Raw genomic sequence first — 14,385 nt, forward strand, 5'->3', positions numbered from 1 at the left:
CACCTGGTTCATCTTCTCGCAGAGTCCATTAGTTTGGGGGTGATAGGGCGTTGTTCTTATCTTCTTGCAGCCATACAGGTTACAGAACTCCTGGAAGACCTCCGCCTCGAAGGCTGGTCCCTGGTCTGTCAACACTTGCTCCGGGTACCCGTGTGGACGGCAGAAGTGCTGCTGGAAGGCTCTAGCTGCTGTTTGAGCCGTTAAGCCCTTGACGGGAACCACCACCAGGAACCGGGAGTAGTGATCTACAATTGTGAGGGCGCAGACATACCCAAATCTGCTTGAAGCCAGTTTCACATGGTCCAGGGCTACCAGTTTCAGTGCCTGTCTGGTGATGATGGGCTGCAGGGGAGTCTTCTGGCTGGCACGGTCCTTTCTTCTTAGGTTGCACGGGCCACAGTCTCTGCACCACCTCTCGATGGCTCCTCTCATGCCTACCCAGTAGAACCGTTCACGCAACAAGTACTCCAGTTTCTTCCATCCAAAATATCCTGCTCCGTTGTGGTATGCCTCCAGAACCATAGCCGCATCTCGTCTTGGGACCACTACCTGCCAGGTCAACTCATGTGTTCGAGAGTTAACCATTCTCTGGCACAGCTTCTCCCTGTAGAGAAACAGCTTACTTTTCTCCTTCCACAGTTGCTTGGTCTCCTCCGGAGCGTCTGGGTCAAGACTGGCATCGGCCTGTGTCAGCATTTCCTTCACCAGACGGACTGCGGGATCACTGTCTTGCATTTCCGCCCAGCTGTTGTGGGGCAAGGGATTGAATGTCACAGAGCGCCTGTCCTTCACACGGTGGGAATACTGGGTAATCCCATGACAGTAGAACGCAGGGAGCTCGACTTCTTCCAGATCTTCTGGATCTTCCCCTACGTCCGGTAAGTTTGGCATTCTAGACAGGGCATCCGCGTTGGCATTTGAGCGTCCCGCCCGGTATTTGATGGTGAATTCATAGTTGGACAGGCGGGCCATCCATCTCTGCTCCAGGGCACCGAGCCTTGCAGTGTCCAGGTGTGTCAACGGGTTGTTATCCGTGTACACGGTGAACTTGGAAGAGGCAAGGTAATGCTTGAAACGTTCGGTCACGGCCCACACTACTGCCAGGAACTCCAGCTTGAATGAGCTATAATTCTCAGGGTTCCTCTCTGTGGGCCGCAGCTTTCGGCTGGCGTAAGCGATTACCCGTTCTTTCCCCTGCTGGATCTGGGACAGTACGGCTCCTAGCCCGATGTTGCTTGCGTCCGTGTGGAGGATAAAGGGCTGACTGTAGTCAGGATATGCCAGGATTTCATCCCCCGTGAGGGCCATCTTCAGCTGGCAGAAGGACTCCTCTTCCAGCTTTTCCCACCTGAAGGGCGGCTTCTGGTTTTTGGCTTTCCGAGATTGACCTATCAGGAGGTCCTGCATAGGGGCTGCCATTTTGGTGAAACCGGGAATGAATCTTCGGTAGTAGCCTACCAACCCGAGGAACTGCCGCACTTCCTTTATGCTGGAGGGTCTTGGCCAGTCTTTAATCACGGTGATCTTATCGGGGTCGGGAGCCACTCCGTCAGCACTCACCACGTGTCCCAGGTATTGCACCTTTGGTTTCAGTAGATGACACTTTGATGGTTTCACCTTTAAGCCGTAGTTTTCCAGAGCTTCAAACACTTCGGCCAGGTGTTTCAGGTGGTCCTCGTAGGTTTTGGAATAGACGATGACATCGTCCAGGTATAATAGGACCGTCTCAAAGTTCCGGTGTCCCAGACAGCATTCCATCAACCATTTGAAGGTTCCTGGTGCGTTGCAGAGCCCGAACGGCATACAGTTAAATTCGCTGAGACCCATCGGGGTGGTGAATGCGGTCTTCTCCCGGTCCGCCTCTGCTACAGGAACCTGCCAGTACCCGCTAGTGAGATCCAAAGTGGAGAAGAAGTTAGCAGATTTTAATGCAGCTAAAGATTCTTCTATTCTAGGTAACGGGTACGCATCTTTGTGTGTGATACGGTTGACCTTTCTGTAGTCCACACACATTCTCATGGTGTTGTCTTTCTTTTTCACCAAGACTAGTGGAGCTGCCCAGGGGCTACAGCTATCCCTGATTACCCCAGCCTCCTTCATGTCTTTTAGCATCCCCTTGGCGTGTTGATAGTGTGCAGGGGGTACGGGTCGGTATCTCTCCTTTATGGGAGGATGGTCTCCCGTGGGGATGTGATGTTCTACCCCCTTTACTCGCCCGAAGTCTAGCGGGTGTTTACTAAACACTCTCTCGTACTCTTGAACCACCCGATAGACTCCCTGTTTTTGGTGTGAGGGAGTGGAGTCAGTACCCAAATGCAGTTGCTGACACCAGTCCTCCATTGGTTTCTTAGAGCTGTTACCTTCCTCTGGTTGAGATGGAGGCAAGGGTTCCACGGCCTGTACCGAGTTCTGGTTGATGGTGAACAATTTGGCTAGCATGGCATACCGGGGCAGGTATACTTCTCTCTCCCCGATATTTATGATGCGGACTGGTACCCTCCCGTGGCGTACATCGACCACCCCCCGTGCTGTCAAAATGGTGGGCCTACTGTCTGAGTAGACGGGTTCTACCATTGATTGGTAGTCTCTACCTCTTAGACCAATAGCCGCCCGGCACCAAATCATCATCTCACTTTTTGGGGGCATGGCAATAGGGAACGGGTCGCACATTCTCACGCTACCTATCTCACCACCAGATAGTTCCACTTGTTGCCGCTTCATCAGTGCCCGGATCTCTTTTTGGAGCACACGCTGCTGGCTGAAACTGGCGTTCTTGGCAACCTGCTGCAAAATAAGAATCACCTCTGCAAGACAGTTTTCAATTACGTTAGTACCTAGGGTTATCTTTGGGTGACTCTCGCGACAGTCAATGTCCACAATGATCAGTCCTTGTGCCGGCAGTTCAACTTTACCGACCTTGATGGTCACTTCTTTAAATCCTATCTGTGGCACGGGCTGACCATTGCTGGCGATAATGCTCAGGTCGTCATCTGGGTAGCGGGTTTTGTTCGAGTCATTCCAGTACCGCTTGAAGAGCATGTACGGGATGGTGGTGACCTGCGACCCAGTGTCCAGTAGGGCACTCATAGGAATACCATCCAGTACCACAGGCAAGACCGGACGTCCCCCTACGTATTTGTCACACCAGTTCGATGGGCCCTTTGATCTTATGCCTGGGAGTTGGCCCTCTACCCCAGGTTGTGCCCGTTTAAATGACAGTACCTTGCCATATGTCCGGGTTGATTGCAGCAGCGGCAGATGGGTCGTAAGTCCTCGTTGTATCTGTCGCTGGGTCTTTCTCTGGACGGTGGGGTCCTCCTCTGGCGGCACCACGGGACGTCCTCCGGTCCGGATGCCAGCTGGATCTTTCCAGGAGAAGAAACCTGCAAAGACTGCACAGTTCTGGTTAGCGCGGCAACGCTTTTAGTAAGCTCTTGGACCTGATGGTGCAGGTCTGTAGCCGGGTTATTGTTCAAAGCCTGCGCATCAGCTCCCACAGGCCCTGCGGACAAGGGCGCCGCGTCCTGGTGATAAGTGATAGCAGGGCGCCTGTGGGTCACAGCGCCACCTGGTGCCGGTTCTCAGAGCACCCGGATGGCTCTGTCCTTGAACTGTACAAAGTCCAGGTCAGGGTCCTGTAAGGCCATTGCCCGCAACTGGGTTCGGTGGGCATTGCACAGTAGACCCTCAATAAATTGTTCGGTCAACAGCTTGTCTTCATTCCCCACGCTGTCAGGGTCTGCCTGCTTAATGGCTCTCAGGGCCTCTTGTAGGCTTAGAGCATAGTCTCTTATACTTTCGTGTGCCCGCTGTTTGCACCCGTAAAATCTGAGTTTTATCTCGGCTGAGGTGCGGATGTCAAATATGTCTTTCAGCCGGGCTAGTATTTCTCTGACAGTTCTCTTCTTCCTAGGTGACCAAGACTTTACCTCCCTTTGGGCTGCCCCGATTAATTGGGCCACCAGGATGCTCACTTTTTGCTCTTCCGTGAGGGGGTATACCTGGAAGAGGCTATCCAGTCTTTCCCTAAAGTCACTTAGAGTATGTGACTCCCCTGAGTACTGGGGTAGCCAGGTCGCCCCCGGGATATAGGGCATGGTGAATGGCATGACCGCAGCAGCGGTTGCGCTGGCGGCCGGTGTGGCGGCGGAGCTCCCCTCGGTATCCGACATCCTCCTTCCCCCCTAGTGGACCGTGGCCTACCTTGCGATGCTCTTCTTCCATAGGAAGCGGCTCCGCAGTCAATCGTCGGGGTAGAGGACCTGGCGTCGCGCTCCGATGAGGTCAGCGTCGCTCTTTCTCCCTTCCAGGACCTTGCGCAGCGTCGGTGCGTGGGGCGGAGCTTCGGGTCTCGCGCGCTTTCGGCATCCACGCCCCTCTTCTTCCCACGCGGCGTCCTGAAGATGGCGTCCGATGGCGGGAAGCAGCTGCGGATGGCGGGAAGACGGCAGAAGACGGCGGGAAACGACCCAAAATGGCGTCCGATGGCGGGAAACGACTCCGGACGGCGGGAAACTTCACCACAGGTAAGTACAAAAGTCTTTTTTTTTTCAGGCACGCAGTACCCGGTGGTTGTGGGCACGAAATCCTGCCGACTACGCCAAAGTTGACGCACCCCCTGGGCCTGTGTAGTGGATGCACGGTGCGGTAGTACCCGGAGCCGGATCGCTGGGGGTTGTAGTCTCAGTGTGGCGGTGACCCGGTCCGTGCCCAGGGCGGTCAAACCAGTGGCAGTCTTAGTGTAATAACAAATGTCCGACTACGCCACCCGTGGATTGCTGCAGACCGCTGAGGCTGATGTTGTTTGCGCAGCCGAGTATGGGATAACTCCCCACGGGAGAAGTATTGCCTCAGGGCAGCTAGTGCGGAAGATGGGAGTGATGGTGTGAGCGTCCCAGTACTAATGGTGCTGGTGCGGCGATGAAACACAGAGACGTGTGGTGCAGTTCAGGGTCTTTACTGATGGTATAAAGCAGACCCTCCCGGGAGTACTGGTTAGCAGTAGAGGCCTGGTCAGTCTGTGAGCAAGCAGGATCTCCCCTGGCCAGGCGGAGTTGTAGGCCTCCCCGTCTATCTGCACTCTTTCCTGGCTACCTTGCTGTAAGCGGTTACAAGTAGCCCACGTCCCTGAGTATACCGTGTGGTGCTCACAAGTATGGCTGGTGACTTGGGGCCTTCTGTTAGCCTCCGCTCCTGGATGGCGGCGCTGGTCCCTTCCTTGTGACTGAGCCTCCGGGCTTCTATGGCCAGAGGACCTGGAATCCCCTGCCGGCTGGTTTCTGCTGCTGGTTGTATATCAGTCCCCACAGCCTCGGACTCCGGTGTCCGGTTGTAGTGTCCTCAGCCAGGGCGAGCTCTGCTCAGCTCCAGCCCCTGGTCTTCAGCTACTGTTCCTACAGAGCTCCTGCTGTATCTTTCCCTCTCCAAGCTCTGACTCTCCTAATCCCGCCCCAGACCCAGTTTATAAGGGCAGATTCCTCCCCTCCCAGGTCTGGGTGGGCTGTGTTGCATGCTTAGGGCTCCTGACCAGAGAAACCTCCCACTTGCTCTCAGACATAATATTTCTATTACTGTGGCAACCAGACCCCTGGGGTGCCACACATATATTTGTGTTTTTTCATTTATCTTCTCATACCATGCCTGAGGAAGAGACCTAAATTGTCTCGAAAGCTTTCCTTGTAGCATCATTTATTTTATTTTTGTTAGCCATTAAAGGGGATCATAACTACAAGATTATCTTGCTTTTCCTACTGAGAGCAATCCAACTACCACATTGACTTCCCTTGGTCAGTGTGCAGTCCGTAGGCTACCCCCGTTTTGCATACAGACAGCACACGGACCGATTTATACGCTTGTCTGAACGAGCCCCTGGTGTGTCAGAAAGTGTCAAGGGAAGAAAAATCTGTTCCACGACAGGGTATTTTTATTCAAGGCTATTTGCAGTTGTTTTTACATTTTTATATTATATGCATTTGAGCAAAAACAACAAACCCTTTGAGAATTATAATTTATTTTTTGCAAACTACCCCTAAACAGAAATTCAGTTATAAAGTGGCAATCGCAGGTTGACCCCATCTGTACACAAATTTGCCTCTAGGTGGTTTTAGACACATCGATCTCAGCTCCATGTAACCTGAAGTCTGCAATATGGTAATGCAGAACCAGAGATTATTCGCTCAGCAATATCAGTCTGACGTTAGTGTATTCACTGGAGGAACTGATATTTGCAGTCCACTGTTTTATTTAACCTGAGAAAATAGAATGGCAGCTCCCTTAGAAATTTGAGAAGTGGGAAATATTTTTCTGAAAATGTATCAAACATATCTTTTCTACTATTCAACCTTAAAACAGAAAGTCAAAGACGACCTTTGAATGGATTATTTTTGATATTTAAACTGAGTACCTTCTCCAGTTGGTGCTTCTCTGCTGATTCTGGAACAGGTTTTCTTTTTATTTCTGTGCCCATCCATTCCAAAGTTATGCCCATTGGTGAAAAAGTAGCACATTTTCCATTTATCCAACTGGGCGTACAGTGGGTGTGGAAAGTATTCAGACCCTTTTAAATTTTTCACTCTTTGTTCCATTGCAGCCATTTGGTAAATTCTAAAAAGTTCATTTTGTTCTCATTAAAGTACATTCTGCACCCCATCTTGACTGAAAAAAAACAGAAATGTAGAAATTTTGCAAATTTATTAAAAAAGAAAAACTGAAATATCACATGGTCATAAGTATTCCGACCCTTTGTTCAGTATCGAGTAGAAGCGCCCTTTTGAGCTAGTACAGCCATGAGTCTTCTTGGGAATGATGCAACAATTTTTTCACACCTGGATTTGGGGATCCTCTGCCATTCTTCCTTGCAGATCCTCTCCAGTTCCGTCAGACTGGATGGTGAACGTTGGTGGGCAGCCATTTTCAGGTCTCTCCAGAGATGCTCAATTGGGTTTAGGTCAGGGCTCTGAGTTGTTCTGAGTGGCTTCAGACATCAATTCAGATGTCTGTTCTTTTTTTTTTTTTTTGAGGACTGATTGTCCTAAAAAAATTACAGAAATAAGACTTGATTTGACCAAGGTGGTGGTTCAAACGCGCCCATCCAAGTGCATTGAGCTGTCAAAAAAATGGATAGTATGCTGATGCCATCTGTGTGTCATCCAAGTACAGTCCATATTTTACTGTCTAAGCCCTCTAAGTCATTTTTTTTACATAATATAAAAAAGGGACTGTTTTTTGCCAGTGTGCTGAATCCGAATTTCATCCATTTTTGGTCCGTTGTACATTTTTACCATCACATGTACGTTTTTCAAAACTTTTCCTGCCTTTCAGTGAGGAAAATCTGTTGCAATACTTATGCTGGTTGAACTACAACAAGTACAACATATGGTATTGAGTCTTACTCAGGTCATTGAAGTGTTTTCTCCCTTAGGACATTGGGAGAAAGGACCCTTCTCCTCGCCCTTGCAATCAGAAACATTAACAGTGAGCCATAGGCTACACATCTAAATATAAGAGAATTTTCTCTACCTAAAGATCTAAATGTTATTCTTCTTTATAGGCACAGTGTACAGGTACATATAAATATATCTCTATACATTAATGGTAAATTAAATAAATGCTGAAAAATAGAGGGTTTTTTACCAATAAAATAATAAAAAACAAAGACAAAAAAAAAAATCACATTTTTGTAAAACACATTTTAAATATAAACTTCACAAACCAGTAAATACAGTCAACATACTATCTATGGTGATCAGTAAATGAGTCCTCGTAGTCTGAGTTTATTTTGTAGTACTGGAACCAAGAAAGAGAAGTACATGTACATTGAGTGAGGTTATCTTATTCTGGCAGACACAATTTGATCAAAACGTGCACTGAAAGCAGTGAGGCAATTTCAAACATCAAGAGTATTCCACTTTTGCACACATTTAAGCTTCAGCATCTTTGTATTTATTTGCTTCTGCATTGCAGTTACAGCACATTTGCACCTGCACATTTATTTTCCCTTTGTTAGTTTTACCATTTGCATGGTGATTATCGCTTGTGATTGCTAACAAGTAATTTTTTGCATATCAACATTTTTCTTGTTGATTAGTAATTCCCAGTCCTCGGTTGTGATTTCAGCTCTGCAGCATTACTTGTGTGTTGGTTCTGTGTGAGCAGTTTTCGGGGAGAGCTTTGGGATTTTCTTCAAGACAGAAAAAGCTTGAGGCCGGAAATGAATTGCGTAAAGCTTGTAAAAACCTGCTAGAAGTCAGACTTGATTGTTTTGCGGAAAGCACTCATTCATTATGTGAACCAAAGACTAAAGTGTTATAAGTTTTAGAATAATATATATGGTTAAATTGGAAATATCTATTGGAAAGGAGCAATCCCACTCTTAAATAATATATTTCTTCAATGTTTGAGACCCCTGAATACAGGTATAATATTAACCCCTTCCTACCGGGTCCAATATGAATTTTTGCACTTTTGCTTCTTTTTCCTGCCCTTCTTCAAAACACTATAACTTTTTTTTTAATTTTCTGAAGACAAAGCCGGCCTGTTTTTTGAGGGATGAATTTGGTAAGTTTTGAATGCCACTATTCACTTCACCAGATATTGTACTGAAAAAAGGAAAAAGATTTGAAAAGGGTAAAATAGTTAAAAAAATACAATTCCCCCATTGTTTTTTTAGGGGGGGAGGGGCAGTTCCTTTTTATGACACTCTGCGCGGTAATATTATTCAGCAGTTCAGTGCAATAAATAGTGTTTTTATTATTTACCTTGGTGGTTGGGTCACTAGTACAGTTTTACAGGTGCAACAACATGAAAAATGTTTTTTGTTTTTTTAATTCTACATTTTTGAATTTAAAAAAATTAATTACTTTAAACTTTTTTTAATTATTTTTTAATAGTTTTACTTTCTTTTTAATCCCACTAGCAGATTTGAACCTGCGATCATTAGAAGTGCATTGAGGTGAAGGGTGCATTGCTGGAAAAGGGAAAAAAAAAAACTTTAAATCTCTTAATTTGCGAGTGTGAACGAGCTGAGTGTGACCGGAGCGTAAGTGCGAACGAAAGTAAGTGTGTGACTTGTTTTTCAGCGACTTGGATTCAGGGAGTTTGGAAGGGAGGACTTTGGACTGAATTGCTGTCTGTATTTCATTAATTCTTTACTTTTCTTTTTACTTAACATTCTGTCTATTGCAATCCCCATTAGGAAATGAGCTCCATTATTGACAATGCTATCCGGTGTACATCTTGCCACATGTATGCATTCCTTGAACAGCCGGTCGGGGTTGCTTACTGCTGAGCGAGATGTGTGCACGTTGTGCGTTTGGAAGCCCAGATACTGGATCTAAATGAGCAGCTGGCAACACTGAGATCCATTGAGAACATGGAAAGGAGTCTGCTGCTCACTGAGCAGCAGCTCACTGGGGTAGATGTGGGGGAGGGTGGTAGTCGGGAGCTGCAGGACAGTGAGGTCGCTAATTGGGTGACAGTTAGAAGGGGGGGTAGAGGGAAGAGTGCCAGGGAGGCTAGTCCTGATCTGGCACGCCCCAATAAGTTTGCAAAGTTGGCAGATGATGGGAGTGACGGTACAGGGGTAGCACTACTGTAGCAAGGCATGTCCCCTGAAAGCCGGAGGAGTGCCAGTGGTCATGGTGCACATTGGCACAAATGACAAAGTTAAAGGTAGGTGGAAGGTCCTTAAAGATGATTTCAGGGAATTAGGCTGCAAGCTGAAAGCAAGGACCTCCAAGGTGGTATTCTCTGAAATTCTACCGGTACCACGTGCCACGCCAGAGAGGCAACGGGAGATTAGGGAGATAAATAAGTGGCTCAAGAACTGGTGTAGGAAGGAGGGATTTGGGTTCCTGGAGAACTGGGCCGACTTCTCAGCTGGCTACAGACTCTACGCTAGGGACCGGCTGCACCTTAATGGGGAGGGTGCAGCTGTGCTGGGGGAGAAAATGGCTAGAAGGTTGGAGGAGTGTTTAAACTAGGGATTGGGGGGGGGGTATTCATTTTATAGGTGGGGAAGATAGTGCAGATAGTGACCTGGGCACAAATAAAGAAATTGGGGGTGGGGTTAGAACAGTCAATAAAGTAAGAAGGAATAGAGGTACAGAGAGATACATAAAATGCATGTACACTAATGCCAGAAGCCTCACCAACAAAATAGAGGAATTAGAATTAATTTTGTTGGAAAATAATTATGACATGGTAGGGATATCTGAGACGTGGCTGGACGAGAGCCATGACTGGGCAGTTAATTTACAGGGCTATAGTCTGTTCAGAAATGACCGTACAAACAAGCAAGGGGGGGGTGTGTGTTTATATGTAAAATCATCCTTAAAACCTGTCTTGCGGGAGGATATATGTGAATCTAATGAAAATGTAGAGTCCCTGTGGGTGGAGATAAGGGGAGGGGGAAAAAATAATAAATTACTGATAGGGGTTTGTTATAAGTTTCCAAAAATAATGGAAGTAGCGGAGAATATCCTCGTAAAGCAAATAGATGAAGCAAGGACTCAAGGAGAAGTCATTATTATGGGAGACTTCAACTACCCTGAAATACATTGGGGGTCAGAAACATGTAGTTCAAGCAAAGGTAATAGGTTTTTGACAACTATGAGAGACAATTACCTTTCACAACTGGTTCAGGACAAGAAGGGGGGCACTGCTAGACCTAATATTAACCAATAGGCCAGACCGTATATCAAATATACGAGTTGGGGGTCACTTGGGTAATAGTGATCACAAAATAATACGTTTTCATGCAACCTTTAATAAGATAGTGTAGTAGAGGGGTTACAAGGACACTAAACTTCAGGAAGGCAAATTTCCAACGGTTGAGAGATGATCTTAGTGCAATAAACTGGGACGATATCCTGAGACATAAAGAAACACAAAGCAAATGGGAGACATTTATTAACATCCTGAATAGGACCTGTGCACAATTTATACCCTTTGGGAATAAACATGCTAGAAATAGCAGGAAACCACTATGGCTAATGTAATAGTGGGGAAGGGCGTAGCCTTCCCTTGGTACTGAGATAGTTAAAGGAAGTGTTCCTAAAGTCAGACCTCTCTGAACTGTTGGTAGACCAAGCTAAGGGGTTAGCTTTAGTGGTCCAGTCAGTAGAGTAAAGTGGGAACTTAGTGCCCGGATCAAGCCTTGAGTGATATAGAGCTTGTTCCTGGCATAATTCATTGTGGGCTGCAGTACCTGTAAACAGCCACAAGATGCCACTGTTCTGGGTGTAGATGTCAGGTTGAGTCTGCTAGCAGGGTTACAGACAGTGAGGAGTTAATGCTGCGTGATGACAGCTCACCGAGGGTGAGCACTTTAGGAAAATTCCTGCTTAAGTTTCCAGAAAGCAGGAGGAGTCACTCAGAGATAGTACAGTGAATCGTTCGGGCAGCCTGACTATAGTGGCTGCTAGGGTAGACGGGAGCTCCATACCCTCTGACAGTGGGATACCCAGTGTGCAAGTCTCCCCACACAAGAGCACGAGTCCTGTTAGCCGGCCGGAGAAACTCATCTGAGGTAGTGAGGACCCGGGGCACTTCTAGTCTGCAGGAAGCAGAGGAAGAGGAATAGGACTCCAGGCTAAGACGTGGGGGAGAGATTGGATCCAGTTTACTGTCAGTATTACAGAAGAGTCTCTTGGGCTGGAGATAGAGTCACAGAGATGCTTCATTTAAAGAGGGAACCAGGGCTGAAGATGTTGCCAGCGCCTGTGAGAGAGATGATAGCCTGTCGGGCCTTATCCATTATATCTGCCTGTAAATACTGTATATATTCCTCTTCCCCAAGTAAAGTTCAAGTTCTGGTTAAGAACCTCGTGTCCTCTGAATTTATTGCTGCCCTGGTCCCAGAAGAGAAATGCCTGGAGACAGCCGCGATCGGATGGCTTGAAGTAAGTGAAGAGCACAACATACACAGTCACACTGCAGAGGGAGAACACGTATTGTCTGTAGGGTGCCATAGCGAGTGGAGACTACAGCTCGCCCACGACTACCTCGCTGGGGCACCTTACACTAAATAGAGCTGTAAGGGGCGCAATAAGTGACAAAAAGAAAGCATTTAGAGAACTAAAGCAAGTAGGTAGTGATGAGGCATTAAATAAATATAGAAAATTAAATAAATTATGTAAAAAACAAATCAAGGCAGCAAAGATTGAGGCAGAGAGAATCATTGCCAGAGAAAGTAAAAATAACCCCAAAATATTCTTTAACTACATAAATAGTAAAAAACTAAAAAATGATAGTGTTGGCCCCATTAAAAATAGTCTGGGTGAAATGGTGGATGAGGATGAGGAAAAAGTCAATATGCTAAATGATTTTTTTTCAACCGTATTTACACAAGAAAATCGCATGACAGAAAACATGATTAGTGATAACAAAAATTCTCCAGTAAATGTCACTTGCTTAACCCAGCAGGAAGTACGGCGGCGTCTAAAAATCACTAAAGTTGACAAATCCCCGGGCCCGGATGGGAGACACCCGCGAGTACTGCAGGAATTAAGTAACGTCATACATAGACCATTATTTTTAATCTTTAAAGATTCCATAATAACAGGGTCTGTACCACACGACTGGTGTATAGCAAATGTGGTGCCAATATTCAAAAAGGGGACAAAAACTGAACTTGGAAATTATAGGCCGGTAAGCTTAACCTCTACTGTGGGTAAAATCCTGGAGGGTTTCCTAAGAGATGCTATAATAGAGTATCTGAAGAAGAATAACCTCGTGACCCAATATCAACATGGGTTTACGAGAGACCGTTCCTGTCAAACTAATCTGATCAGTTTTTATGAGGAGGCAAATTCTGGACTGGACCAAGGAAATGCAGTGGATGTTGTGTATATGGACTTTTCAAAAGCTTTTGATACGGTTCCACACAAAAGATTGATACATAAAATGAGAACAATGGGGATAGGGGAAAATATATGCATGTGGGTTAAGAATTGGCTCAGTGTTAGGAAACAAAGGGTGGTTATTAATGGAAAACACTCAGACTGGGTCTCAGTTAACAGTGGGGTACCACAGGGGTCAGTATTGGGCCCAATTCTTTTTAACATATTTATTAATGACCTTGTAGGGGGCATACAGAGTAATATTTCAATATTTGCAGATGACACTAAACTCTGCAGGGTAATCAATACAGAGGAGGACAATTTTATATTACAGGAGGATCTATGTAAACTAGAAGCTTGGGCAGATAAATGGCAAATGAGCTTTAATGGGGATAAATGTAAGGTAATGCACTTGGGCAGAGGAAATAAAATGTATAATTATATGCTTAATTGTAAAACACTGGGCAAAACTGTAACTGAAAAAGACCTGAGTGTATTGGTGGACGACAAGCTCACGTTTAGTGGCCAGTGTCAGGCAGCTGCTGCAAAGGCAAATAAAATAATGGGATGCATTAAAAGAGGCATAGATGCTCATGAGGAGAACATAATTTTACCTCTATACAAGTCATTAGTGCGACCACACTTAGAATACTGTGTACAATTCTGGTCTCCGGTGTATAAGAAAGACATAGCTGAACTAGAGCGGGTGCAGAGAAGAGAGACCAAGGTTATTAGAGGACTGGGGGGTCTGCAATACCAAGACAGGTTATTACACTTGGGGTTATTTACTGTGGAAAAAAGAAGGCTTAGGGGTGATCTTATTACTATGTACAAGTATATGAGGGGACAGTACAAAGACCTTTCTACTGATCTTTTTACTCTGAGGCCAGAGACGGGGACAAGGGGACATCTTCTATGTCTGGAGGAAAGACGGTTTAATCATAATCACAGACGGGGATTCTTTACTGTAAGAGCAGTGAGACTATGGAACTCTCTGCCGCATGATGTTGTAATGAGTGATTCACTGTTAAAATTTAAGAAGGGCATGGATGCCTTTCTTGAAAAGTATAATATTACAGGTTATAAATACTAGATTCCTTGATAGGGCGTTGATCCAGGGAACTAGTCTGATTGTCGTATGGAGTCGGGAAGGAATTTTTTCCCCCAATGTGGAGCTTAGTGTTTGCCACATGTTTTTTTTTTGCCTTCCTCTGGATCAACATGTTAGGCTATGGGTTGAACTAGATGGACTTAGTCTTCCTTCAACCTTAAAAACTATGTTACTATGTTACTTGTACTGCAGTATTGCAGTATTTATTGGAGTTGACGTTTTATGAAGATCTACCTACAGTAGGCTTCCGGCGGCTATTGTACTCGATCATCACCCTGCGATAACGTTGCAGGGAGGCAATGGGCGCCGGTGCATGAGACCATTTAAATGCAAATGTTAGTGATTGAGAACAGCATCTAAATAGTTAAGCAGCAGTGATTGAAGCTAGCTATGGTTGCTGCAGTCGGAGGCAGGTGTCCGATGTGTAACACAGAT

This window comes from Phyllobates terribilis, unplaced genomic scaffold (assembly GCF_046119375.1).
Source record: "Phyllobates terribilis strain yellow unplaced genomic scaffold, ASM4611937v1 Scaffold_8__6_contigs__length_399053987, whole genome shotgun sequence".
Lineage (NCBI taxonomy): Eukaryota > Metazoa > Chordata > Amphibia > Anura > Dendrobatidae > Phyllobates > Phyllobates terribilis.